This window comes from Pseudopodoces humilis, chromosome 2 (assembly GCF_049639895.1).
Source record: "Pseudopodoces humilis isolate 2021_Gansu_Grassland_sample_001 chromosome 2, ASM4963989v1, whole genome shotgun sequence".
In the NCBI taxonomy this organism is placed as follows: domain Eukaryota; kingdom Metazoa; phylum Chordata; class Aves; order Passeriformes; family Paridae; genus Pseudopodoces; species Pseudopodoces humilis.
This window is the reverse complement of record NC_142201.1, coordinates 109,130,445-109,157,944: the sequence shown is the minus strand read 5'-3', so window position 1 is coordinate 109,157,944 and position 27,500 is coordinate 109,130,445. Positions and strand designations below refer to the sequence as shown.

The 27,500-nt window shown below is 41.7% G+C and overlaps 1 protein-coding gene across 2 annotated transcripts in view; it reads right to left on the bottom strand.

Annotated features, from left to right (window-relative positions):
• Positions 1-25,215, bottom strand: part of HTR1F (5-hydroxytryptamine receptor 1F) — a 105,304-nt gene extending 80,089 nt beyond the window's left edge. For both annotated transcript variants that reach the window (XM_014253603.2, XM_014253604.2), the window contains exon 1: positions 25,060-25,215. The gene's annotated coding sequence lies outside the window, so the exon portion shown is untranslated. The remainder of the gene's footprint in view (positions 1-25,059) is intronic.
• Between the last annotated feature and the right edge of the window lie 2,285 nt (positions 25,216-27,500).

The following is a 27,500-nucleotide window of genomic DNA, read 5'->3' as shown; positions in this document are numbered from 1 at the left end:
TACTGTGAAAAGCAGATAGCAGCACAATAAAAGTAAATACTGACAGCAGGAACCAGTGTATGTTACCCTGTATGAACAAAGGAAAAAAATGGAGAGATCACCTCACTCCTGCTCATAAGGGCTTTAATACTGACCTCACACTAGGAGGGATTCCTGACCTTTGTTCCAAATGAAAATCAACATCTGGCCCACTGGGTTGGATATAAGACAAATACTATGTGGCAAAGTGTGTTTTATGAAATGTTTTTCATTCTTTAAGTAGCAGTTACCAGTTTGTTGCTTCCAGTTTAAAATAACTGCTTATTATATCAGATAAAGAACACTCTACCTGTGTTCAGGCCATGCTGCTACCTCTGCACAATGCATATAAAACTTTCCTACTTTCTAAGGCCAAAAGTGGATGAAAACAAAAGTGAGATGTTTAAGCACTAAAATTTACACTGTTTCTTAAAGAAGAAAACTAAACTAATTGTGTCTTTCCAAGCCCTGAAAACTTATTTGTCCTATATTTTTTTCCCATGGGGTTGGGTAAAGAGAAGGTGCTACAAGTGTTCAGTAAAGGGCAAAGTGAATGTGAAAGCAGCACTCAGACCCCAGGTATTTCAAAAGCTGCTCTGAGAAGAGAGTTTATCTAACATCTCCCACTTCGATGTAAAATTACCACCTACTCAGTATGTTATTTGTGTATTCAAAGGCACAAGTTTGCTTGTCTTTCAAACTCATGTTTTAACTATTTTCTTTGGTGTGCAAGCCCAGCACAGGAGATGTGCTGAGAGTCAACCAGGTTCAACATTTTCTTGTATGTCACTGGCATTGTTTGTTGAGATCTGGTCTGTGCTGTCTGTGCAAAAAATACTGGCAGGAAAGAGTGCTCAAGTGTCAGTGAAACAACTGGGCCAGAGGATTCCTCATTAAAGGTAATTATGCATGAGAAGGACTTTGCTTGATTGTCAGCTTGAGTTGGTAGCACTGACAGATTGGGGAAACCAAACCAAATTTAACTTGCAGATAACGTATACTTTACATGGAAATAACTGACAGACAACAACTTATAAAGTCCTTGCCTGCTGCTTTTATGACCACTTTGCAGACAGAACTATCATTTAAATGTAAGCAGAAAGCACTGCCACACTCTCCTGAGTGTGATCGAGTTAAATCTCCATTGTGATCGAGTTAAATCTGTTTAGAATGGAATAGTTGAGTACAGAACACCTCTAAATGCATCATGAAAAATGTTTCAATAAACAGCCCGTCCCTTCTGTGAATATTTAGTGTCTGTGAGGTAGCCAGTTTTAAGATAGACTGGGTTTTTTGTTGTTGTTTGCTTTATTTTAAAGAAGATGAATCTAAGAATTTTCTTCCTAAAGTTAAATCTTTTGAAACAATTGCATAAGCAGGAGGAACTTCATATGAGGACTGCAAAACCTAACAAAAACCCCCTTGCCCAAAACCCAGTTCCTGAACTGGGATATAAGGGTAACAATGTCCCAGCATCCCTCCAGACCCCTCCATGCTTCAGGGTTAGAAGGAGAGCAGATTCTCTGGACCTTCCCACAGCCCCCAGTTCTCTTGTTTCACTCTATGGTTTGTAGCAGCGTTTCAAATACATCAAACTGGTGCTCTGAGGATGAGAAAAGAGATGCTAGCAAATTTCATTTCCAGCTCTGAAAAAAATTCTGTGATCCAATTGAATTCCATAACTGCATATCAATTGTTATAAAGGCAAAAAACCCCAACAAAACACATTAAGAAGATTCAATTGAAAATTGAATTGGTTTTAGGGATAAATAAATGCAAGTTAGCTATGAAATGTCTTTGTTCAGTGGGTTTGAAGAACAATTGAAGTGCATACTTATTCAACAGATTTTTTTTTAAGCTTTCAGAAATGACAAACATTAGAGTTGACTGAAAGGCGAAATTACAGAATGAAAATTTATGGTGTATATATATATATTTATATATATTTGTGTTTATTACTTAATAAGATGTATTCAGAAGTAGTAAAGATGTAATATGCACTGAGAATAGTAGACATGGAAGAAAATTGCATCAAGAAAATTAGTTAAATTGGATTTCAAGCCATCCAGTCCACAGTGGAAATGAACTTAGAAGAGGAAGATATGGCTTGACATGCAAAATAATTATTTTAAATGTGTATATGCATTAAAAGGTTGTGTCAACATGCAGGCACAACTCCAGTGACCTTTCCCAGTAGGGCATGGGGAATTTCACCATCAGACTGCTGCAGGCTAATTGGCACTGCTCTCATTTTCCAAAAATAGATTAGTAAACTTTATTCTGTATTTGCAGAACCCGTTTTCTCTTGGACTATTGCAAAGTTTTTAATAAGAAACCTTAAAGTGCATTTATGAAATGAGTCAGATATTTTAACTGGTGTGTTGAAGCAAATAAAAAGGGACTTATCAAAGTGATGTGTCAGTGGCAGAGAGAGCTGGCTGAAGAGTTCACAAACAAAACATACTCAAGTCTGGTTAAGCCCTTGGAGGGAATATTCCATTTACTTGAAACTTGAAAAGCATAACAGTAATTTTCTGAAGATACCTATGCCTCCAATTCTATTCTCCTATTTCAACACAGTCAATAATTTGGTTTAGGTTAGACAAACTGCATAAACTCTGTTAAGTTAAAAAGTAATTGACTGAGGGAAAATGGTTGGTTGCTTTTCCCTAAGTGAGTCTCTCATCTGGGCAGCATGTGTACAGTCAATTCCATGAGCAGAGGGTGAGCCATGTAGGGCTTTCAACCCCTGTGACAGCAGGCAGGTTTTGACTTTTCCATTTCCTCCCTTCTCCCCAAGAACAACTGGCAGGACTCAGTCTGTGCCATGCCAACACATTCAACCTAAACCTTTGCCTTCTGAGAGAACAGAAAGAACAGACCTATTTGTTTCTGGTCTAGGAATGGTCTCCTCCTACCTCAGGCAAGTTCATCTCTAATTACCCAAACCCATCAATCTCCATTTCTAAATACTTTTATGTCAATTACCTTCAGCAAACTGTTCCCCAAACCCAACCTCATTGTACTGAAGGCTGGATATGTTCTTCTAACTTCATGTTGTGTTTGCTCTCATGGCAACATTACCCTTCAGCTAAAATATTATTTTCCCTTTTCTGGTTTTTGCTTCAACTGTAAGTTTGTTGACAGATTCCTTATCTGCCAAAGCTGTTACTTTGGGAAACTCAGTCATTCATCAACCTCTTTGCAGTTGTATGGTCACTTAAGAATGGATTGACACAACAGAATTACTGAAAGTATTTTTCTGCCTCCTATTTTGCATCCTCTTCTTTCAGAATTCTGCTGTGGTGATTATTTGGTCCAAAAGACTAAATAAGCTCCTTAACAACTTTCCTAACCTGATTCCCCTCAGCCATTCTGTCTCTTGTTCTATGTTCAACATCATCTCCTGTGATTGAAACGAGGCACAGAGTATCTACCCAGTTTTTAGACTGTACCCAGATTATCTTTAATCTCTGTCCTCCCTGCAAAGTAACTCCATCCTCCTCCCCGTTTACTTTAATATCCATTGCCAAATCTAATTTTCACCATAAGTCTGCATTTGTTAATTTCTAACACACAGCTTAATTTGATGCTCAGAAATTTTCCTGTTGGTTCTTCATACCTAACATCTGTTTTCGTTGCCACTGTTCATCCTACTGGGCAAGCCTATTGACACATTTAAAAGAGCAATCAGAGATTCAAACAATGCAAAAACACATTTCCTAAATGTGATACTGCACTGTGCTTCACAGCTTCCAGGTCAGGTTATTCTAGCAGCTTGTTTTTGTTGTCCTAAAGAAAACTCTCATTAGACAGATGCAACATTCCCTTTGCTTATTTAGCATTGCTTAGTATGTACCATTTTCTATGTGCCTTTCAAGCTATATTCTGGGTGAAATACCCATTTGTGTTCTATAAAGATTTATGTGGCCTTATGTAGGTTCTATATTCACTCCTAAATGATGATGAAATTTTTCTATTTACTCCATGGATGACATTTATGGACTGAGCAAAAATGAATGTGAAGTACTCTGGTAATTCAGAACAAAAACACAACAGTAGTGTTGGTTTCCTCATGGTAGACATAATTTTTGATACGGTGGTGTAAAATGAACACTAACTAGAATTTCAGAAATAAACTTTTACAACAAGGACAGTAAATTAAGCTTAGTTATATTTATGCTAACACAGAAGTTTTCAACTCAGTTCTGTATGTGTGTTTTGCTAATTTCATTCCTCATATGCTCCACCTGCTCCCACACATCTAATAACTCCTTATTTAATGTTGCCTTTTGTTGTCTCCCATCGTGTTTCTCTTTCATTTCCTTGACTTGCCTCTTTTTACCTACTGCAGTTTTGTTTCCAGCTCCTACTTTCAGAGTAATTTCTTGCTTCGGCTGACCACCTTCATAAACCTAAGCAGGTTTTACCTTGAATATTTGGTGACAGGCAACGTGGAGCACTGTAAGGTCTGCTGCCACCTCGGTGTGAGGGGAGGGGAAGCGGTCCTTTGCAGCATCTGTTGCCTAGCAATGTTCCTCAGGTGCTGTTAGCTGTGCTGCATTGTGATCAAAGCTGGAAAGGCTGAGTGTAAGGGAAAGCGAAAATGGGCTTGAAAAAAACATAACAACATTCATGATTTTTACGTGGCAGTGGAGTGCAAAAGGCTTAGCTCTGCTTCCCAAGTGTGCAGCAATCCTTGGAAGAGAGAAAGCAGCGTCAGCATCCAGCAGCTCTCTGCTGGACCACGACTCTGCCCGTTCAAGAGTCAAACTGATGCAGCTCAGCCTGAATTTCTGGTTTTTTCACATCACCTGAGACATTTTCACTCACCATCAGGTGGCATTACAACCAGAGCCCAGGAAGGCAGCATGTTTCCTATGGGATGCATTGGTGGGATGGAGCACCCTGAGAAGCTCTACTTTTCATCCAGGCATTGTCCAAAGATCTAGGCGTGGTTTTGCATGTACCAGACCATCACTGTGACCCATCTGAGCTATTTCATGACATACCAACTCATTCACTCCAGCCCCTCACTAAAGGTGGGAAAGTTCCCAGTACCTTAACACTGACCATGTTGTTTTAAAGCTTAAAAAATGCATAGAATAAATCTTGTGTAAGAAGGATTTGTTAATGTAGATGATGCACAAGTTACTGACACTGATGCCTGGAGAGGCTACCTGGAGCAGAGGCTGGACAGAGTTCAAGGAATAAAGTAGGTATTTATTAAAAGGCCTTCAAAGGATACACCCTGGGCAGTACAGGAGCCAGGCCAAGGCTCCACCCAAGATGGACACCTGGTCACGAGTGTTCACACTTTTATAAGTTTTGTTCTATTTACATATTGGGGTTAATTGTCCAATTACAGCTTCAGGTGATGAAGTCCCATCCTCCCAGATTGCTCTCCTCAATTTGCTGTTTGTACTTTTTGGGCCTGAAGCTGCAATGGTTCTGGGGCTAGAAAAGGATTGTTTTGTCTGACCAAACTGTGAGGAGAACTTGCTAACACTTTATATGAAGTTCAGAGTCACACAATAAATACAGTACAAGTACAGTACAAAATTTGGAAAATATGAAAGCTAAAACTTAAGGCATCAACATGTCAGGCTAGGTTTTATTTGTGAGATGATAGTAATAACAACACTGCACAAACTTGGAGTGGTTAGTAGCATTCATAATGTTAGGGGGAAAAGGAGATTAATCATCCTTGCAAAACCAATCCTCTCTCAGTGACATGATCAGGTTATCTAGAATTACCTAGATTAAGACAGTATCGCCCCAGCCTAAGAGCATTTTTCAAAATTGTATTGGTAGTTTGGGTGTTTGGTTATTTCGGTGTGACAGAGAATTAATTTAGGCATTCATACAAGTGTTTTGTCTATGAAGTGACCCCTAAATAGAAACATGAGCATGTACTCTGTTGTTGAAAAATTGCATTCTCTTTGTGGTAGATAAAATTCCAGGGATAAAGATAAGTATACCATCCCTAAGACAAAACTTCTCAGAAATTCAGGAAGGTTAGAGTACAGCAGCTAAAAAAAGATCTCTTGGTAATTTCTTGTCTTTAAGGCTCACAAAATAAAGGATTTCATCACCCTGTCTTGCAAAAGTGTGAGAGGGAAACATGGTAGAAAGATGATTTTGAATTGCACTTGAAATGTTCAGCACTGCTAGAGTTAAGCAGATCCTAACTAACCAGCTGCCAAGCAAGACTCTTCAGTGTTTTTGGAACTTCACAATGACATTTCATATACCATGCTTTTGGCATGTGAACAAAATCCATACCCTGCTGCTTCTCCCTTTCCTGATACTTCCTCAATTAGAAAGATCTTAGTTATTTGTCACAGTTTTATGTATTATATTTCAGAAAAAGAAAATGAGACTTTCAGGGAAGGGATAATTAGTAGCATTCTCACCCAACTCCATGTATTTTCAGACTTCAGCCATTCTATATTGCATGTGAGTTTCAAGTTTAAACCGATCATTTGTTAGATAAGATAATCTTTTAATAATAAGAACAGTCTGATGTTTTGTTGACTGGAGAAATTTTAATTGAAAGGCTTCATTTGCAACAGCCTTTTCCTTAACTTTCTGAGCTTCAAAGAACAGTTTTTCTGTCTGTGTTTTGTGTCTGGTTTGAAGTTTTCTCAGAAAAGGATTTCTACAGTTCTTCACAAGAAAGCAAGGGAATGAGCCTTCAGAAGTAACAGATATAGGACTTTTCTTCTGAAGATATTTTCCTTTGCAAGGCTGGAGGAGGGAAAGGAGATGGAAATTAAATGGTAGCAGTAGAATTATGGTTGGAGTTGGTGAGAGTCCCACTGATCCCTATTCTGGTTTTGGACTTTCTTGAGCTTCCACAAAATATGCCTTATAAATCAATAAATTAGTGAAGGTGTTTCCTACTCTTTAAACTCTGTGAGGGAAAACATTCATCATCTCTTTGCTTTTAAAGGCTTGCTCTTGCTAGCTGGGAAAAATAAAATTTCAGCTGTACCCTTGGTGGCTGCAAAGGAATGAGATTTTGGAAGAGTGGAAGAACAAAGGCAGTGCTTGCTGCAGAGCCAGAAGTAACACAGCAAGGCTTGTTCACTGGCTTTTGCACAAGAGCTGTGGCAGCAAGAGGACAACATTTTCTATAGGTGAAAGGTGTGTTCAGAGACTTCACATAGCTGGTGATGCTGCCCATGGTGCCTCTGTGAGTAGTTGTGAAGCCTAGATGATCATAAGTGCCTTGTCTTCTTAATTTTCATCTACAAGCTCCACTGAATCTTTATTACCCTGTCTGAATGCTTTTCTGGTTTCTGAAGAAGAGCAGGGCATTACTTTTACAGCCCAAGTGATTTTATAGAAAGGATTGAACTCAGGTCAACAACAACTCATCCATAAGAAGTGCAAGCTTTAGGGAACTGAAACATAAACCCTATCAGAAATGGCACAACCACATAATTCAGTGCAACCATGTGGATGTGGAAAACTTTAAAATTATCAAATTAATTCTAACTTTCGCTCTTCCTCTGAGAGGAAAGCATGATGTTATATTTCTTTGCTAGAAGCTTTGCTTTTCCTCTTAGTGCTGAAGAGAAGTGAGAGGCTGTTGCATGCTGGAAGAAAGAGATCTCAGTATTCACTGCTGAGTGTGCACAGCCTGTGCATTGCTGACTGTGAGGAGCAGGGCTTCATTAAGGAATGGTAGAGGGTGACCATATGGTACCAAAGTATTTTCCAATTATGTTTCTGCACTTTCTTCAAAAGCACTTTTTCTAGATCTCTGCCTCTTACAATTCTCTCTCTCTTCCCCCCCCTCCAATTTCTTTTCCCTGTTTTTATTTTTTTTATTTTTTTATCCCCTCCTTCTACAAGGCCTTCCCTCACTTTTTTCTCCTTCCTTTCTGGTCGCTGCCCAGACTTCAGGTTCTTATGTGTTCTGCCATTCCCTTTCCAGTTCTTGGCCCAGAAATCTGTCAGGTATGCTGGAATGCTGCTGGGACAGAACTGAAACAGTGGTAGAGTAGGGGAAGGAGTTAAAACTGAAGACTGGGAAGCTTTGAAACAGAACACAATAGTTATTGTGCTAATTTTCATCTCCATAGCAACACTAATGCAATGTTTTTCCCTCACTCCTGGAATTCCCCTCCTATGGCCTCCTCCTGGGCTCAGCCTGGAGACCAGCACTGGCACAGGGACTGGGAGGGTGCCTGTGTGGCTTTGAATTGCTGGAAAATGGATGAGATTTGAAGAAATCAGTGTTAACCTCTTGGTGCAACTCTATGGGCTGCCCCTGAGGTGTGGGACAGAGCTGATCAGCAGGTTTGTCACCAAGGAACGGAGAGGGTCTTGTTCAGATGGTGATGGCAGCTGGTGCAGTAGACAGCAATTATTCTGTGGGGAGCTTCTCACTGAGGTTCTGTGAGGCTGAGGTCAATGTTACTTTTATAGGTGACCCCTCAGAGAGATGCTCTTGCCTTTGAATGTATTATCCTTGAAATTTGGGTTTAGGTCATCTGAAGGTCTGAGCAAATTGCATAGCAAAATATTAGACATTTTGCACTATTTTCAAAGCATTAATAGTGTAAGGACTGATTAATGCAAACTGAGTATTTTAAAATCTGTAGGTATCTTTACATATCTTAGTTTGGGTAATGTATCTTGTAGAAGTTGAAGGTAGCTGAAAGCTCAGAGCATCATTCAAACTGTAAGCAAACTACAATCTCAATTGCATTTTCTCTTATACCTGATATCTTGGTAACCATGCTTGCATTATAATAAGCTTTGGGGTTTTTTTTAACCCTCGTGGTACCATCATACTGAGCAAGAAAAATCTGGGAGGGAGGAGACTTTTTGATACTCCACAAATGCAAGTGTCCCAACACTGCTGAACACTGCTGTGCCATTTGGAGAATGCCAGAGGGCAAACTTTGAAGAGGCATAAGAAGTACCAAGAGGGAGAAGAAAATGTTAGAAAGTGCTGTTGTGACAGATGGTGAGATGGTAAGCTGTTCTCAGATGGAAACATGTTGAAGAGTTTTGCTTCTCCATTCTGGACAGCTTCTTGAGAACAGGCTGGGGGCAAAAACATCCAGAAAGCCTCAGAACAGCTTTAATGTGTGAGCTGTAACTGCTGGTGGAGAAGAGTCAGTGAGCAGCTCTCTCAGTAGCTGTGGTGGTTGATCATGTTCTGCTAGCAGTGCTGGGTGTCCATGAAGATCCATCAGGAGTCCTGGCTGGAATTCATTGTGCTTTGGCTGAGAGACATTAATGCTGTCCACAAAACATGGGAATGCAATGGTGATCTTCCTAATAATCCAGCAGTGTCATTTGGAGCCAAACCAGCACCTCCTGGGAATCTTTTTTGTCAATGGACCTTGACTTCTCTTGCAGTGATGGAGTATCCAGGTGTTCCCTTCTTGGCTCCTGGCACTGTTGGGCATTACCATCAGCTCTGGCACTGCTCTGGCAGCCTAGACTGAGCACAGAGCTGTTCCTTTTGATAAGGTCTTTACTAATATTCCTCAGGTTTGGACTAAGATGAGATCTCCAGGAAGGTGTGTAGCTCTGCAGCTGGAATGCTGTGGTGTTTAAAATGCGAATGTCACACAGGCACCTCATGGAAACAAGGAGCTTGCAGGTAAACTGAGGGCTCAGTGAAGGAAAGCTGCAGGAAAGTTAACTCAAAACAGAACTCCTTTCCATGTCAGCAGACTCTGAAGTTAAAGTGATGTCATTTTCAAGCAAGTGTTCCATTTTGCCAAAAGTTTATACTTACTACTGTTACATACCCTTCTTAGCCTGCAGACATGAGGCATTTCTATTAAAAAGAAATTAAAAAGGGAATAAACCTGGGCATCTTTTACTTCCTCCACTACCTTCTGTCCATCCCTTCTCCCATCTTTAAATCCCATAGCCTTAATACCCAAATTAGAGACCTTCCTCTCCCCACATATTCAGAGCCTAGAGCGTACATGTAGTTTGCAGAGCACTGAGTGGGCTTAATGTACCATCAGGCTGGAATGTGTTAGGAGCTAATTCTGGGATGCATGAGCACAGGAATTGTCATGGGAACACAGCCTATAATCAAGAAGGATAAAAATTCCAGTAGGAGACCAGGCTATGGGAGACTTCCATCATGTTGCTCAAAACAACCTTAAAGAGAGAATTATTTTGCAATTATTTCAAAGGAGACACCATGCCGTGGAAACCCTTGACAAAGCAAATTACCTGTAATTAATAAAAGAGGGAACTTTAAAAGAGTAATTTCTTCTAGTTATGTCCAAAGACATAAACCTTCCCTTCTTCTAGACCCAGTAATGAGAGAAAAAAAATAATTTGGGGAGTCAGTTTCCCTCTGACTGAAACTCAGCTAGTAAACATTGTGCAAAAATATATTTTCTCTTTTTTAAAAAAAAAAACCTGACAGAAAGGGAGGTTAGAATTAGCCTACCACATAGCCAGATGCTTCCTTTTAATCCAGTTTCCTTGGGAAATAACAGTTACAAGATTGTGCCATTGTCAGTGCCCACAAGCTCCTTTTGAACTCATTGCCCAGTTTCAACTATATTTACAGAGATCAAGAGTCCCTTTGCCTTTGATGAAAACAAGCAGATACAAGGCAAGCCCCTGTTAATGGAAAGGCCACAGCATGTGTTCAACATATTATTAGACATTAGAGGATCTGTCTGAGGGAACAGAAGGACTGAAAAGTTTTGTAAGAACAAAAACTACAGCAAGCAAGCTTCAAAAGTGTTGCTGCTCAGGTAACTTTTTGGGAGTTGCTGTACTAAGCTCTGTGATATAAGTACTTGTAATTGTTTTCTAATTCCAACCTGTGCAGGGCCTCCTGATAATTAAAGTGTCAGCATTTCAGTGATGAAAAGCCACATTGAAAATCAATGTTCAGTTGCCATTGCTGCTTGCAGAGAAGAGGGAAAGGTCTTGTGAAGGTCTGCAGAACCAGCTGTGAAAGCCTTCTGTCAGCTTGGTGGGAGGGGAGAGCTGTAAGACCAAACCACCATTTGCGAATTCTCGTTCTTTAAACTTGTGGCTGGCTATAGAGAAAATCAGAGGCATGCCTCTTGTGTGGAGGCCTCCAGAACTGCATGTCCTGCTTAAAACTTATTTGCAGGTGTTCTGCCTGTTCCCATACCAAGAGAACAGACTGAGTAACCCTGGCTTGAAGCTGCAGGGAAGCTCCTCACAGGAAGATCTGTCAGTTCAAGCAATGCCCCATCCTTACAGAGCTCAAGTACCTTTTACTGTTCAATGTGCTTTTTATTTCCAGTTCTTTGTTAATCAGGGGAATGTTCCTCACCTTGCTTTATGAGTCAGGACAGTGAGATGCAGGGAGACTAGATGGTGACACCAAGGTCACACATTTTGGCAGAGGATGAAGTTAAACCCAAACCCTCTGGGCTGTGGGCCGGCAGTGACTCTGAGAGCTGTGGGAAGGGGCATCCTTGGGCTCTCTGCGGGGTGGAAAGCTCTTCCATGTGGTCTCTGCCCTTTTCCCTTCTCAAATCAGCTCTCTGATTCCTGCTTACAATTTCTGACTCTGCTTTGGCCTATCAAGTTTCCCAGAACTGACCATTGTGCCATCACTTTTGATTGAGTATAACCCAGTGTAAGACTTGGTATTACAAACCTGCTTACAAAAATGGCTTGCTGCCTTCCCTTACAGCATTCATAAACCATGCCCAAAAATACTCCAAAGTAGTTGCTAATAGCCTAGATTGATTCTGACTGCATAAAAGACAAGTAATTTCAAATTATGAAAATTAACTACTTACATAATTTGATTTATTCTGTTACAGTCTCTGTGAGGATTTAATCATGGTGCCTTATCCCCAGCTCTGCTGCTGCTGAACTGACAATATATCACAAGTGTGATTCAGAAAGGTCTAGCAAGAATGCTGGGGTGGTATGAGGGAAAAACAGGTAGATGATATAGCAGAAGTTTCAGTCTCTGGCTTGCAATTATTCCAGCTTTTTCTCATCATCTGTGTTTATCCTATTGCATTTTGATTTAGAAGCTTCTTTAGGATCATGTTTAATATGTATATTAATATGTATATTTGCAATCTGGTTACAATTTTTATTGGAATTCCTGGCTCAGACTTGCTGGACTTTTGCAATCCATGAATGATTCCTCTGCCTTGGAAATGACTTTTGTGTACCCACACAAGCAAGCACTGTCCCCAAACCCATCCCAGCTTCTGCCTCTTGCTAAGGAAGATGCACCCTGCAGCCACTGGCAGATGCTGGCATGGAGCACATTCATAAGTCCCTGACAAGGAGCATAAAGGGGTGGTGGTGGTGGTGTGTCTGTCTGAGAGGCAGCAAGTTCACAGCAGGAAAACCTGTTTAAATAAAGATTTAATTCTGTAATCAGACACAGAGACCCATGGCACAGTCTGTGCTACAGCCTCCTCCCTACCACAGAGAATCTAAATCTGAGAAACAGAGGCTACACTATATTTATAGAAATATTTCTATCTTCACAATTTATTTGTTAAGGTATTACCCTGATAGGGTAATTCCTACTATCAGAGGTACCCTATTTTCCTCTGATAAGGACCTTTCTACCTCCCACTGGCCTCTGCAATCACTCAGCTAAAATGGGGTAAAAACCAGACAAACACACAAAAAACATTGTGACTTGAGCAAGGGGTACTTAGAAGTAACTTGGAACCTAAATTTGCAAACAAACCTGAGGGATAAGAGTAGCTAGCTGGATAACCTTCCAGAAGGCAGAAACATCTTTTGAATCAGCTCTTTAGTTCCTTTAAGGCATTATCATCACTTTGATCTAAATTGAATTGACTCCAAGCCAGTTTATTGTAATGTATGAGCTGCTCCCCTGTAGATGCTGGAGATGAGGCTCTTGCCTGAGAGCTCGGAGTGACACAGCTCTCCCTCAAAGGCACCAAATCAGAGGTGAGAACGGATTCCTGTAGTTCCCTCCACTACAGAGACAGAAGAAAAAGTGATTCTCACTTTCAGGCTAGGTTTCAGAGGTAGCTGAGGAAGCAAAGAAAGAAAGAAAGGTATTGTTTACCCCTTCTTTTCCCCTCTTTACCCTCAACCACAACTACCTTCTCTTCCCTGGCTGGAGGTGTCTGTGTCTGAGAAGAACAGTTCTGCCCACAAGGCCCTCTCCACCCCTCCTGGATATTTCCTTGTTGCAATTCAGATGTTTCTGAGCTGGCAATGACTGCAGACAGGAAGAGTCTGAAGAAGGGAGTGGCAAAGTCTTCTTTACTGGAAGCAAGACCAGTACATCTTGATCCTTGATTGCTACAGCTCTTTAAAAGGCAGAACATCCAGCAATTGCATTTGACAGGTGTTGGGTCAGAAGATTTGTAACAGGAAACACGAGGGGTATGATCTGTTCTCATTACCACAAAAAGAAGATTTTTGTTTCTGTCAGGACAAACAAGTCTTTTATTTCCTGTCTTCTTTTATTACTTCACCAATTTATTAAATTCTTTATTTTTATTTTCTTAATATCCCTGCAATGCCTTAACTTTTTAGGTCAGTGACTCATACCTACAGCTGCATAAGAGCAAACCTCTTCATATAAATGGCTTAATTTCCAGGCTGACCATGTAATTTTATCATTCTTCAAATGATCTATGCTTCTCTAGATTAAATGGAAGAGTTTCCAGAAAGTAAATGTGTTTGGGCTCCACAGACAGAGCTTTATATCAGGTTCCCGCCAAAGAAGTCTGCACAATATTGTCTCAATAAAAAATGAGAAAGTAAAAATCATTTAGTCACAGGTGTACTACACATTAAAATGCAGAAAAGGCATCATTAAATTATGCCATTGCATGAATAGTTCTCTCAATAACAGTTAAAAGAACAAACTAGTTGGTCACAAAAAAACCCCAACGAAACAACATGCAGCTTTTATGAAAAGAATTGGCAGTAAAAAATTCAGAATTACAGTTCCATGTGAAATAAGTTCTGATGAATTGAAGCTGCTCCTGAAGTTACCAGTGGTCCTTCCTGTGTAAATGGTGCTTCATCCTGTATGTATTTCCAGCACATCTCTCTGTCTGCCTACCTTTAACTTAGGCTCTACACTGTTGCATTGGATTTCAATCCAGATTTCTGTGCCACTTCCACCGAGGTACCTCCCAGAGGAAGGTACCTCTTCACATCTTCACTTCTTTATGAGAGAAGTGAAGATACATGTACTGTTCCCTTCTTCCTTGGTTACATTCCTCTTTGATACATGGAAATCAGATTTCAGCAGACTGATGCCTTCAGGTCAGAAAAATGGTTGCTTTGTCATCTTTCTGCATTTGATTCCATTTTAATTCTATATTTGCTCAGATAAATTCTGGCCAAACCTTTTTTCCAGTATCTCATAAAGAGCTTTTTCTTGTGACTTTTCCAATGGAGCAGAGATGAGCAGTTTCTAACAAAGCCTTTGACTGTTGGGAGCTGATTGTGTGTGTTGCAATGGCCCTGGGAACAGCAGAGGGTCACCAGTTTATACTCACCACACAGCCAAGAATTCAGCAGCATCATTGCTGTGTTATCTGGGGAGATGAGGGGCAAACTCCCTGACCTCCTATGCCATCCACAGGCAGGGGCCTGCCTCTCCCTCTGAATCAATAAAATGTCACATTTCCAACCTCACAGACTGCAGTGGGATGGACATTCAGTAAAACCCAGGTGATACTGCAGTAGTGGAGACCACATGAGTCTTTAAAGAGAGAGAAGCATCTCTGTGGGTCTGCAGTGGAAAGCATTTTCCAAAGAGAATCAGGACCCACCCTGCTCTTTCTCCATCCTTGCCTCAGGATATGTCCAAATCAAGCTGACCCAGCACATTCCTGCAAGTGGATGCAACACAGACCTGAGTTTCTGGTGGGTTGTTTTTTCCATTTATCTTGTGTTGCATCCACCAGCCTTCACAGATAGGTGTCAACAAAGAAGAATTTAATGGGATTTTCTGCAAACACATATTGAAAAGGAATGAGGAGTTTGCAAAAAATGTGTTCCTCTCTTCATATGGACATAAATCCCTCAATTTACTTTCTATACTCTTTGATTCCAGCAGAGGTCAGCTCTGCCTGTGCTGGAGATGGATAAAGCAGTTCAAAGTGTGGGTGCCTGCACACCTTGCAACACAAAGCTCTGCTTTTCCCACTGCCCCTCACAGCACTAACTTAAGCCCATTTCAGGCCTTTCTCTTAAATGGAGATAAAAGGGCTTTGAACCAGAGCATCTCTGTCTTCAGGACTGCCATAAAAGCTGGTTAGAGAGCTCCTCTTGCTGCTGCTCTGTGGCTCCAAGCCTGTTTGAGAACAGCCTGTAATGAGCAGAAGGAGCAGGAGACTCTGACAGTGGTCCTTGGTGAAGTTAAAACTGTTGCATGATGAAAAACCCCCAAAGAGCAAGAATTTATCTCTGGACTGTGCTTTCCAGTAACTGAGCTATTACGGAAACAGAAATACTGCCATCCTGTTGCAACTATCTTCCTTTACTGCTGTATCAGGATTGTTAAAAAACCCCAAATCTCTGTGCCCAATAATCCTTGGTTAAGGTTTGTTCTGGCATAAAATTCAGTGTATCTGCAAATAATTTCACTTCTTTAAATGGCATAATTTTGGTGGACATATGGTCCACTAAAATTATTTCCTCTATCAGTTACAGTGGTTCTTTAGCTCTTCAGAGCACAAGACAATAAACATTTTGAAGCTGAAGGCAGAATGTGTTGTCAAAAACTCTCTAGTTTAACCATTCAAGCCTGAAAATGTCCAAGACACATTTTTATCCTCTCTTCTTTTTTAGAGATTAAATTATTGCTACATTGAGAATTTTTGTTAAATGTCATTAATGATTGACACACTTTACAGACTTCTGAAGCTAGAAATTAATGACTGCTTTTCTGAAATTAGGTGTCATGCTTTCGAGGGAAAATGTAACCAGTGATGTGTGCCATTGAGACAGAAGCTGCTTCTGAAGCATAATATCTAAAGAACCTCAAAGAATCTCACTGTAAATCTAATGTCTGGTTTTCCTAAATAATACTTTTCACACTCTTTTGGTACCTTTTCCGAATTTAGCTTCTTAAGACTAAAAAGCAGATGAAGTTTCAGTGCATCTAAGCATCTCTTTCTTTGTTCTGTTTGGGAGATTTTGTAGATTGAAATGACTGAAATGACAAAACATGGTTTGCTTATTTCTTATGTGTAGCAGTATATAACAGGAAATGAGTGCCATTAGTCTAACAAACTACCAAGAAAGCCAATAAATAATTTCAGCACCAAATCAAGGAGAAGGCTAATGAGGAACAGACTTGTTACCTAAGAATTGAGAGAATAAACATAAGCCCACTAGAAAGAGACAATTGAGGCACCTTCATAGTGAACTTACACTCTGTTTGTAGTTGTGCTGCCCAGCTCCAGCCTTTAGGAGTGTCAGATGAATGTTAGGCAAAGCAAGGAAAGCTATTTTTCATTTTAGTGCTTGCTCCTCCTGACGGCATTATCTGTTATAGGTCAAGCAGCTACAGCTGACAGCTTCATAGGTCACCTTAAAAACAAGATCTACACCCAGCACTCTTGCTGCTGATTAAAGATCACACATCTAAGTGCAGATGACACTCCTGGCTTTTGGGCGACTGCAGGGATTTGGAATTCCAGTGTGAATAGCACATTGTGTCCCAATACCATATACACCCACAGCCCAGGCTGTTGTTCACGAGGGACTGTGTAACTGCCTCACAGAAGCCTCACAAATCACGTTCTGGAGAAGTGACAGCATTTGTAAGGCTCCTGTTCTTTGTTGTTATGAGGGGATCTGGATGGTCCAGCACTTACAGGTGCTGGCTGCCACTACAGTCATGAGTAGGTTCCACACTTTATGCCCTCTTGACCTGTCTTTCTTTGGCAGCTGGATCCAAATATAGGTATTTTGTAGGTCAGATTTGTCTTTTACAGACAGTTCAAAGCATCACTGAATTTTGTGCCAAAAACTAATGGATGCATCCTGGGCTGCTCATCTTGCTGTTTCATTTTGTCATCTTTCCAGTGGTAGCTGCCTTGCCCTGGGCTGAGGAGAGCCTGATCTCCTTTTCCCAAGGAGAAATCTTAGGGTGTCTCTAGGCCATTGACAAAATCTGAAATGCAAACAAAAAACTTAATCCTGAATCACAGAATCTCTGAAACAAAATGTCTCTCTTGCTGAGAGTTCCCAGCTCCTTAGCTGAAGTGGGACTGGTGCCCACAATATTCCTGTTAACTCCATCTAGAGCAGGGTGAACAAGCAGCAGTGCCCACACTGTGTGGCCTGTAACACAGGGCCATGTGGCTGAAAGACATCATCACTGTTTTTTAGACATTTTATGTTCAAAAGACCTAAATTGACATGAGAGCTCAATCAGTGGATTGGTAGTTTGATAGCCTGTTATCAAATTGCACATCCTTGGACACGACACAAAGATTTGCGAGCCCTTGAGAGCAGAAGATCTGCTGGAAGTGTGCTGGAAAACACTGTGCAGCACAGAAAGATCCCAGTCTGGATATGGTCCTGGCTACTGTGCTTATCTGAAATGGTCTCCTCAACAAATCACCTCTAAATCCACATATGGCTTTTGTCTTGAGAGGAATGGATTGGTTTTCTGCATAACAGGGTCCAAACAAATTCAAACCGAGACAGTTTTGATGATCAGGAGACAGGGACTTAACAGCAAATCAGAGAAGTGACAGTGTAGACATAGATCCTTAGTATTAATAGAAAATGGTTGTTTATTCTGGATATAAACATCCTAAAATATTAATTAAAAAAAACAAAACCAAGCCAAAACCCCATAATCACACAAGACTTTGGTCTAAATGAAAAGAAACACATTTTGCCTTTTAGAAAACAGCAGGGGCTCTTTTTTGCCACTGGCAACTGTCAATCTTCAGGTAATTTCCTAATGAGACCTGCAGTACAGTCTTTGAGAGGAGTGAGACTTGACTGGAAGAAAAAAATTAAAAGTCTTCAGTAAAAGGCAGAGTGAGAAGGAGTTTGATTTACGACCATAATGTAAAAATTCTTTGTGCGGAAGAGATGGTAATGATGCCATTATGTTGGGCAAGCCCAATACAGAAGATTGTTTATGCAGATACAAGTGTTAGGACAGAATGGAAGTAATTTCCCTAGGAAAGAAATCAGCAGCCTAAAATGCATCTTTCACAGAGACCAAAATGCTATTAAACTTCTAAAGTTTGACTTTCCTGTTTTCTTGAGAGGATAATTGTATTATTTGCTTGTTTTCTCTGGTACATTTGAATTTTTTTTCCTGTGTCACTAAATAATGTCTGTCATTTTTTGCTCCTGGCTGCTCCCTGGGGTGGCCACTGGTTCATTCCCCCACAATTCTGGGGTTGTCACTGGTCCCATTATGGGCACCTGGCTCTGCCTGCCTGTGCTTGGCTGTGGCCCCTCTGTGAGGAGTGCCTGTGCTGGGGTCACCTGGGCTCCCAGCATGTCCCCCTTGCAGAGCAGCCCTGCTCTCTCTGTTTCCCACGTGCCCAGGATGTGGAGGGCCATGTAGCAGTTATTCAAAAAGGATTCGCCAGAGACATCATCAGAACATGAATCAGCTCTGTGATATTGCTGGGGTGTCACCTCTGCCTGGCCACTCATTTCCACTGTTAAATTTGCACTCTTGGCTGTTCCTGCCCGAGAGCATCCCTGATACTGGTTCTATGCAGCTGCATTTTTTAAGACAGTCTTTAATTCTAACTCAGTTGTTCCATCCATTTGCATTCCTCCCCAACCTTTCATCACCTGCATGCTTACCAACTTTACAGGTTATTCCCTCAGCTCAACTGTTAATGAATAATTAAACACTAATTTTTATTAAACTATTAATTAAAACATTTCAGGGCACCCAGGAGAGTCTCCTGAACAATCACAAGTGGTGTAAGGTTTACAACTTGACAATAGTTGTTATAGTGAGCCATTTTTGATAAAAGCTTTCCAGACAATGGTACATACTCCTAATATTTTTACCCAGCACACATTTATTGCTTTGTGTCTGTGGCCCTGTTAAAAGCTTGTGCTGTATTTACCAGGATTTATTATAACACAGATTAGAGAAAGATACTCTGATAACTGACTGGGCTTCATCTCTGAGTAACACTGATGAGGTCCAAGTTAGCCTACATCCTTTAGTGGTTGAGTTACCAATAAACCATGGCCTAAAATCTCTCTCAGGGATCATATTTTGATCACAGATCTCCCTGTTTCAGTTGTCTCTGCTGGTTTCAGAGCACCCCCTTCTCGTCAGTGACTCAGTGAGCCACAGTCATCACAGTGAGGTGGCAAACTTGTACTCCGTGGGCTCCACCACTGCCTACTTGGCTTCTCCAAGCCAGGCTGATCTTTTATAATCTAGCACAAAGCTAAGGATAAGAAAATGAGTATTGATAGCTACTTCCCCCCCCCACCCCCATTAAATTTAGATATAATCTTAGGCTTAATACAAATAAACTGGATGGATTTAATGCTATCAAATCAACAGTTCTAGGTAAAAAAAAATAAAAAATTATGTGTTTCTTTCCTCCTAGAGGAAGGATTGCTTTTATACAGTGAAAGATCCAATTAGGGCCCAAATGTATGCATCTAGAGACTAACTAATGTGGTTATAATACAAATAAATCATCTGCACTTAAAATTGGAAAATGCTTGTTTTGATGTATTACAGCCAACCTCCAGTAAGTGTCATGCACAGTGGCTTCTGGATTCAGGCAGAAACAAGAGCCCAAAGGATTATTGCTGCCCACACAGGAAGTTTTCCAGGCAGGGCAGTGTCAGTGCTACCACGTGAGCGCAATCAGCAGCAATCCAACAAGTCAAACCCCAGGAAACTCAAACAGCGGAGGATGAGGACGTGTGGTCTGCCTGAAACCTAATTGCTGTGAGGCACGAAAAGCAGCAGGACTGGGAGGACAGAAGATGCAAGGTGATGCTGAAGTCATGTTCTGCTGCTGGCCATAAGAGTGATTCACTGAACAGCGTGTCCTCTGTCAGAGGGAGGGAACGATAAGCAGGGACATTTGGCATTCCAGTCCGTGAAAAGACCCAGGCCAACTGTCCTGCTCACCCAGCTGCTGCAGGAAACAACTACAGACAGCTCTAGGAGGAAAGGAAAAGGAATGAAACTTGACTAAAATGAACTTATATTTCCACTGTGAAAAAGGGGGAGGGGGATACTGACTTCTGTCATTTTGCCTATAATTGTTATTGCAGACACGACTATGTTACAGGTACAGTAATTTAATACTCTCAAATTCTCTTTTGAAGGTCAAAGTGTTCTAACATCGTCATATTTTTGATTGTGACTTATAGCAGCAGAGTTTGGAAGTTCTCCTCAAGTCAGGAGAAGCTGCCAAATGAAACCACACTTCAATAGGTACAAAGTACCTTTTGGCAGAATTCCATCAAATTACAATCCCCTCTCATTACTGCACAAGCATTTCTGGGAGAGGTAGCCAGTTCTAACCCTTCTCACTCTGGTCAAAAGTCTATGTACGGGATCTACATACTGTGATTCCTGGTTTTCATTTCTGCTTTCCTTTCCTCTTTCTCCAGTAGGTCCTTGTCCCAGTGTTGCCTCACAATTCACCACAACTTTTGTTCATTCACATGAATTTTGTATTGGCCTCCATGGAACTGTTCTGTGTGTTTGTGCACATACGTAAGCACAGACACCTACGTATGCAAGTAGGCAGCTAAATCACCTTGGCCCCACTTTGCACAGACAGCTCAGCAGCAGGATTGTCACTCTGCAATTCAACATTCCCTGTGGCAGGGAATGACTTTTTAACAGTTAGGCACTTGGGGCATAACTGCTGTGTCTGTGCATGGGCCAGATGACTGGCTGATTATTTTTGGATGTTTTCACCATCAAACCATTCTATTTTCCACAATCAACACAAATCCAGCTCAGTCAAAGCCTGAAAAGGTAACACTGCCATTTAACATAGCGGAGTAATGATTTCTTACAAAATAGAATGAATCCAGGCACAAGATTCTAGGAACAAATAAGAAAAAAAAAAAAAAAACCCAAACAAAAAAAACCCCAAAAAAAACCAAAAAAAAAACAAACCAAAAACTTAGGCAGCCATTTTTTCACTTTGATAAGCCTTGTTTTAAATTTGGGGATGCTTGCCACTCAAAACTTCCAAAGCTCATTTTCTATTTTGACAAGAAAGAATACTTAAACAGAGTCAACAAGGCTACTTTTCTCATGTACTGATAGAGCTTTACCAATCCTCCCATTTTTCAGAGGAGCCAGTGATGTGGGAGCCCTTAGGTTGGACTTTTCGTAGTGCTGAGCTGATGCTTCATGGCAGAGCAAGCCTATTTAAAAGTAGCCATCCTGCTTTTAATTTTGGGCTTTTCACCTGTCCCCTACATCAAACCTGCAAAGGCACACACAGGGATGCACAGCTGTAGGAGGAAAACCCAGTTTCATAACTCTTCCATTTCCAAGCAAGCTTCCCAAATTACCATGTGACACACTCCTACTGCAGGCAAGGCAAACTAAAAAGTGTTTAGTCAATTCTTAGGATGTCTAGGTCTCCATATTTCACTGTAGTCCCATGTGCTTTTCTTCCTCCAATAACTGTAGAACTGAGGACCTAAAGAGAATGTGGAGGAAATAACCTCCAGTTCCATTCTCTTACTCCAGCATTAATATTTAAAATGAACCACTAAGAAAATTACACTTGAAATTCAATATATATAACATACATTTTCTGAAATGTGCCCTGGTTTTAATTAAAATGTAAATTGTATAGGCAGAGGGACTTGTTCCTCTGCCAGGAGCAAATCTCAAACCATGGACATCAAATGCCCATGGAAAAAATACTTTGTTTTTTTCATGCATTGAAACTTCCCCAACTTTATTACATTTGGAAACATAATGTCATAGCAGAGGGCAACATTATGTCTGACATATATAATTAGTTTTCAAAAAAATACAACCAGGGGACACATTTTTGATAGAACCACTTTTTTTTGTTGTTTTTTCACCAAAATAGTTGCAAGATAATGGATCGCATTGATCCTTTTTGCTAAATGACAAAGAAAGTGAGCATTTATATAAAAATGCCATAACAGTTGAAGCTGGAATTAAGGAAGCCTGTAACCTTTGCTCGTGCTCATAAATGACCCTGCAGATGAGAATGTGATATTAAAAAAAGGAGAAAGGCATACAACACCAAGAGATGCAACCCATCAAATACTGAAATGCTTTATGTACATGTGTACCCAATGTTAATCACCTCAGATCCTATAGTACAAATTGCCTCCAGCAGCTTCTAAAGTTATATCACAGGTTAAATGGACACCCACAGGTAGAGATTAGTCATTTAAAAGACAAAGCTATAAAAACTGATTTCAATTTCAGCTAAAGCTGTCTTAAAGTCAGTTTTTCATGCATTTCGAACTTGTGCCTTTTTTCCCTTGTTTCTGGGTGGGGGGTTAATAGCAGGGCAGAACACTGAATCTGGCAGCATATAAGGCTTATTTCCAGTAAATACCTAAGAGAAAATTGGGGCAAAAAGGTGTTACTCTTTCAGATCAAATAAATTCAGTTGTCGCTTTTAACAGCTGTGCATCAGTAAGTCATTAAAAATATCTGAATTTTAATCACTCCTGCTCTCTCAAACACTAGAAAAGTGGTATGTCACCCTCAGATGTGGAATTAGCACAAAATGATGTGAGCACCTGAGAGATGTCCTGTAACCCCAGCTCAAGGGGACTCTCAGTACTCAGAAGTCAGATTCTACATGCAGTGCCTCCTGCCTGAGTGTATTCTGCCAGCCCTTTCATTTGCTGCTTGGATGGAAAGATCAGGCAATTTGGAGCTCTCAGAGAAGGAAGGAAGAGGAAGCATGCAAGGAAACTTGCTTATTTGCAGGTTTCACTGAGGGCAGTGAAAGCTGTAGAGTCCCAAACTTCTGGGAATAATAATAATAATTACAATGAAACTCCAAAACGATGAAGGCTTGATTAATCTCCTCTTAAAAAAAGCAGACTTTTAGGTAAGTCAGAAATCAGATTTTAGATATTATATTAGCTTTTCACAATGGCTTGCAGCTGATGACCTTTTCCCCTTCTTTAACCTTCCAAGTGTGCAAGATTCAGTCTCCACAATCAAAAAGAAGAAACTTCCAGATATTTATGACAAGCTTGGTGGAAATCTGGGCTTTGCAGAAATCTCACCAAAGAGAAAAGTTGTGAATGGTAATTGTGAAGAGGCTGGGGTACCAGTTTATTCACAGTACCTTAAAACAACCTGAGGCAAAGGCTGTAACTTTCCAAGTGTTCAGAAAATAATAACCCTTGGAGTTACTAATGCTCTGAGCAGTGCTGCTGACCAATCACTTAACCCCTTGAAGTCCTATGTGTAGGAGAAAAAAATGACTCCTAATTCCATATTCCTGTTTCATACAACACTGCAAGAAGTGAAGCGTGCAGCATCAGCACACAGCAGTTTGTATGATCATAAGCAAAAATAATTTTTTAGCCCCTAAGCAAAGTACTTGTCTCTTGGGTCAACAGATCCTAGAATTTGGCAGACCAAATTAACCAGCAAATTCATGTTTTATCCAATTTTTAACACTAACAAGATAAATGATGGATGAAAACGCTTTTTTCAAAGATTAATTTAAATACAGATGAAAATTCAGCAGGCAGCAGCTCAGAGCAGAAGCTGTGCCAAGTGCACGTGAGGTCCTGCCTCTCTTCTTTGACTACTGAGACTCATTTCCAAGGTAAGGTCTGTAAAATACATGCCCAACAGCAAATATTGTAAATCCCTCCTCCTTTTTCCTTTCTCCTGCATTTTTTGTAGTCATTGTGGCTCAAAACCTCAGCTCACAAGTCCTGAACTTGGACAGTATCAGGTGTGTGCCTGGGCAGGTGAATATACCCATGCATGTATAAGCAGGTAGATCAATACATGATTGACTTCTCAGAAAGGAAAGAAACAAAATCAATGAAGAGCAACAGAGTCTGCTCTGAGCTAAGTTTTTCCCAAGTCAGACTTGGAAGTTTAGCCCGTGTTTTACAGCAAAGTTCAGGTCAGTAATTTTTACCAACTATGCAACTGATGCTCTCATTTTCTCTTATTTGATGAAAATAAGACAGTCTTTTCTCCCATTATACATTGATATTTTTTTTTAAACTAACATCTCAATTTTATTTTCCTCAGGTAAATATCTGCTGGATAAATATGCCAAGAAGAATATCTTATAGTAGAAAACATAAGTATCTGTGGTATTATAATACCTAACAAAGCAAAGACATATAATTTCCTAAAGTTGGTTTTCATAATTTGCAGAAAGCCTGGGGTTGCCCAGTCTCATAAAGTATCCAGCCAATACAGGGACTATATAAAATTAATATCCTCTCAAACAAAAGCCCCCTGGATTATGAAGCTGTACAAATTGTGTCACCTGTACAAACGAGAGCATGCTTCTATCCCTGAAAAGGTAACTGACTAATTACAGGGCTAAGAAACACTACTCGATTTGGTTTAGATGATCTCTTGGCAGAATCCACAAGTTGAATTAGAATGAAAACAGAAGACAATTCACTTGTTAACATCATAAACTAAAGAGATTCAAAGCCTAGTTAGAATCTCAGCATACAAAATCCATCAGCCTACAGGACTGTATGTGTGTAGCATGCACACATCTTTGCTGTATTATGGCCAAAATTAAAGGAAAGCAAACTCGACGACGCTGCCACAGGAAATCTCATCTACGTTCAGGTTGGTAAAGCAAGTAAAAGCATTCACAAGGTTGGTATGAACTAGGAATGTTTTCATTCCTCAGTTCAACTTTAGGAAAAAGCAGAAACGGAGTCCTCCTCTGTTCGAAACCCAAATATTTCAAGTTTTCCGGCAGCACAAGATCAGATAACTAACAAAAACCAAAGGATGACGAAATGAAGCCAGATAAATAATGAATATCTACATATATAAGCACACAGCAAGCAAGATAATGAAAAGTTAGCTAGATTTACCGTTTTAATTATCCAAGTGGGTGGTTTGTTTGGGTTTGGTTTTTTTTTTGGGGGGGGTGGGGGAAAACGTCGGGAGCTGTTTTCACGAGGATTCGTCCACACGCATCCGCACCGCGGTAGGCGCCGGTCCCGGAGAGCCAAGCGTTTCCCTCCGCAGCCGGCGCTGCCCCCGCCAAAAATGAAACGCTGAGAAGGCGGGGAGGGGAAGGGAGGAGAGGGGAGGGACGGGGGAGCGGCAGCCGGCGGGGAAAACTCCGGTGCCGCCCCGAGCGCTCCCTGCCCGGCGCCGCGGCCGCGGCGGCTCCGCGCTCCCCGCAATCTGCGGGAGCGGCGGGGCGGGCGGTGCCGGGGGCGAGCCGTGGGATGTCCGGCTGGATGGCCGGCGGGATGGCCGGCTGGATGGCCGGCTGGATGCCCGGTGGGATATCGGGCGGGATGCCCGGGGAGATGCCCGGCGAGATGCCCGGCGGGATGTCCGGGGGATGCCCGGCGGGATGTCCGGGGGATGCCCGGGGGGATGTCCGGGGGGATGCCCGGTGGGATGTCCGGGGGATGCCCGGTGGGATGTCCGGGGGATGCCCGGTGGGATGTCCGGGGGGATGCCCGGTGGGATGTCCGGTGGGATGTCCGGGGGGATGTCCGGGGGAATGCCCGGTGGGATGTCCGGGGGGATGCCCGGTGGGATGTCCGGGGGGATGCCCGGCGGGATGCAGGGATGCGCCCACCTGCAGCAGCCCCGGTGCGATGCTGACCGCGGACCCTGCGCTTGTGCCGCCTCCTCGGCTCCAGGGCTGGGAGGGGCCACACGAGTCCTCCGGAGTGGGGAGGGGGCTGGTGTATCCTAAATTGGGTGGAAAGGCTGATGCCTGGGTCGGGGATGAAGGGGAAGGTCTGTTTCAAGCACCCGACTCGTGTGGGATTTGGGATCTTCACAAGTGCGATCCCGTGGGTGATGCTGTTAACCTCCTCCGAAGAGTTACGGCCGGGCTGTGAGGAAGGGGTGCCAGGGTGCGGGTAAAGTGGCGCAGAGCATTTGCTCAGATCTTCCGCAGAGAAACAGCGCAGCTGTCAGAGCCCCGTATTTGGACCAGCAGACCCTGAAGTGGGTGATACCCTGCCGAGGAGCTCAGACACGCCCGGGAGCTGTGACCTGCTGTCCCCGGGCTGAGCCCCAGCTCTTCAGCACCCGGCAACACTCGCACACCTCCTCCTTCTCCCCTCCCTCTTCTCGGCACTCAGCGCTGGGACTCAGACTCAACATCTCCCAGCCCGTCATCTGAGGGGGCCGAGTGCCACACACACACAACCTGTTTGCAGGCACTGCTTTGAGCTCCTCTTTGCATGCTGATCGCAGTTCCCTGCCAAGGTGCACATTTTACCTTGGTGCCAAGTAACCCAGAGTGCTGCTCATGTCCTTTCCTTTAGCTCATGATGTTTATTGTTTGCTTGGACCTCTGTTTATGTGAGCTTTTGTTTCTGAAGCAACCCCAAAATGTGTTTCAGTGAAACCAGCCCCTACATCCCTTCACCAATATTTATTCCACTAAAGCTTATATGAGTTGAAAGTACTAGAAGGTAGTTTCTAATTTTGTTTATTAAGAAAGGCAAAGCCTTTAAAGACAGAAGTTCTAACAACTACCTTCATCACACAGCCACGCTGTAGCTTCATCAGTCTAATTAGATGCAGTTTCCCCAGGTCATTTGATGCCTGCTGGGTGCTGAACGTGCTTAGGACCTGTCTTCTGCATGCTTTTTAAGCTCCAGTTTTATATGGACTGAACACTGTTTTTTTCTTTTGCAGGTTTTGGCTCTAGTGAATACAATCTCTCTCAGCTACATGCATCACTGGCTATTGTTTGAATTAATGTATTATACCACGAGTGACCTTAGAAATGGCAAAAATAATAGCAAAACATTCCTGCTCTGTCCATTGCTCCTGACCAGTAAGAGCCAACTGTTTATGATTAATCTCTGCACTGTAATCTGCATTTGATGTCAGATTGATGCCACTACACTCAACCGAGCAGGAATGTGAAAGTGCCTCTCTAGAACTGACAATTTAGTATATTATTTTTCTGCTGTGTCTGTAAACCTTTAAAATATATTTTCTCCTAGGGAGAACTGCCTGAGTGACATTGGTGGTGGCAGAAACTCTCTAGTAATTCCCAAAACAGTATGAAAGGGCATTGGATGTCACAGTGAGAGCAAGTAGTCTCTCCATCTCCTTCAAATATCTCCTTAGGACCTCTTGCTTCCCGTGGTGTTTTCTAAGAGTTTTTCTCATTGTTATTTTGTGTGCTGTTTTGGTTTCAAGCTGTGGCTCATCCTCAGATTGTGCCCTGCTCAGTGTAGTGACATCTTGCTCAGCTGCTGTATCTCACAGAAATAGATTTGATGGTAGCAAGGGGCTTTTCTGTTTTGATCATATCAGGTGGCAATTT